Raw genomic sequence first — 2,575 nt, forward strand, 5'->3', positions numbered from 1 at the left:
CCCCTGGAATAGTTATTGTGAACAATAACACTGGGACCAGAGTGGGTGGTAGTTGGGGAGTAATCTCCAAAAGTAACCAAAAGATATATAACAAGGTGACCAAAGAAAATAGTCTCTTACAAGGAATAGTTATCCTTGTAGTTCCTATTGGGGAATAACTGCAAAGCTGACAACTCTCGTTATAGAATAGCTAACATTACATGCAGTTTGGTGATAGCTCATGGCAGCCTGGTATAGGGTTTTCATTGCTCGGATCTACCATCCATGCTCATGGAAGCAACAGTCAGGAAATCAAATGATGGCTTGCATTAGGTAAATCAGCTTCACGACACCTTTTTTAAGTGTTCAAGAGCCAAGATGTCAGTTTGAGGGCTAAAGTGCACCAGACCCAAGCTCTGGTATTTTCAATAGTCTCATATGCGTGTGAATGTTGGACAATGAATAAGGAAGACCATAGAAGAATTGATGCATTTGCGTTATGGTGTTGGAGAAGAATATTAAAGCTACCATGCACCGTCAGAACAAATAAATCTGTGTTGGAAGGAGTACAGTCAGAATGCTCCTTAGAAACCCAGATGGCCAGGATTTGGGCTTATCATACTTTGGGCTTATCATCAGAAGGAACCAATCCCTGGAGAAGGACATCATGTTGGTAAAGTGGAGGAATAATGATAAAGAGGGAGACCCCCAACAAGATGGGTTCGCACAGTAGCAGCAAAAATGGGCTCAAGCACAGAAGCAACTGTGAGATTGGCACAGGACCAGGTAAGGCTTTGTTCTGTTGTACATAGGGTCTCTATGGATCGGAACTGTGGGTTAGTGCACCAGACTGCAAAGCCATTTGAACTGCAAGGTCGGCAGCTCAAGCTCACCAGCTGCTCATCGGAAACCCTCTACAGGGTCGCTATGGGTCGGAATAGACTCGATGGCACATAACAACAAAAACAACATAGGGCTTCCAAGGCTGTACAGTTTTATGGGAGCAGAAAGCCTCATCTTTCTCTTGAGCCTCTGGTGAACTCAAACAGCTGACCTTGTGTTTAGCAGCCTAGTTCATAATCCACTATGCTAGAATAGCTAAGAGGTAAAATAGAGGATTCAGTTCAAATCTTAGCTCTGTTGGTTTCTAGCTCTGTCACCTTGGGAAAGTAGCCTCAGCTCTCTGATTCGTCACTTCCTCAGTTGTGCCATCAAGAGCAAAACCACCCACTTGCTCACTCAACAAATATTTTCTGAGACACACTAAGTGTCAACCACTGTTCTAACCACACAGTAAAGACATAGCAACAAATTATCTTGGCATACTACAATGCACCTACCTCACCAAAGCTCCATGGAAACGTTGGGTTTTGTGGCCCATCCTAACCAGAATGTATAGGAAAGGGAATTCTGGGAAATGTAGTTCAGTCTAGCCAAGAAGACAAAACTTGTTCCTGTCCATAGAGTCAAAGATGAAGGAAAGGTCAGTTGAAGTATTAATCTCCTTGATAGAATGAAGATGCTTTTCTGGTTGCTTAAATCAGGGCGGTCATAAATGATTCCAGCTATCTGTGAGAAAGCAGCCATGTCTTAAGCCTGCTTGCACCTCTTGTAAAACTTTGACCTGAGAAACCCACATTTGCAATTTGTTACGCAAATCACTAGAGTACGATATTGATGGATTGCACAACAAACTAATTGGTTTATAATTTAAGGGAATATGAAAATAAACTGTAATGTGATTCCAATCCGATGGGGTCATATTTGAAAAACCAATAAAGGCTAACAAGGCTGCAAAAATAATTTAAAGTTTATTATTTTCCGAGATCCTTAAGTAGTTTTATTGGCAAAGATATCTTTGGTTATTTTATTCACCATAGATTTTTAGACCAACTTTTGATCACTATTATCATTCCCCAGACAAAATGTAGCCTGGGATATGCAAAGTTTAAAGTAGTTTATACCTCTGGGGGAAGTGAGGGCTCTCGGTGTAGAATCTGTTGTTGTTGTTGTTAAGTGCCATCAAGGTTGTTCCAACTCATAATGACCCTGTATAGGGTTTCCAAGGAGTGGTTGGTGGGTTTGAACTACCAACCTTGCAGTCCAGTACTTATCCTACAGCATCTGATAAAAAAAAAACCTCTTCATTGTCAATTTTCCAAACTTACCTTCTTGCTCATTTGTTTCTCCACCCAACCTCTTCCTGCCTCTCCCAGACCCTGCCTGTGTCTTTGAAAGTAAAGCTGCTTCCATCATCACATTCTAGTGAAAACAATGAATTAATTTGCAGAAACGAATGCATGGAAGCACTTTAGGTCCTCTTGAGATGGTTGAGCAGTCTCTGGTAACTGAGAAACTTACAACTTGCAGCAAAAGGCATTCCTAACTGATATAATCCCCTTTAACCTTATTTATCAAATAAATAACATCATGATATATGGAGAAAAGATTGAAGTTGCCAAAGACTTCATTTTGCTTGGATCTACAATCAACACTCATGGAAGCAGCAGTCAAGAAATCAAATGATGCATTGCGTTAGGCATATCTACTGCACAAAACCTCTTGAAAGTGTTTAAGAGCAAAGATGTCGGTTTGA

The sequence above is a fragment of the Chrysochloris asiatica genome, unplaced genomic scaffold (genome assembly GCF_000296735.1).
Source record: "Chrysochloris asiatica unplaced genomic scaffold, ChrAsi1.0 scaffold00054, whole genome shotgun sequence".
Taxonomy (NCBI): Eukaryota; Metazoa; Chordata; class Mammalia; order Afrosoricida; family Chrysochloridae; genus Chrysochloris; species Chrysochloris asiatica.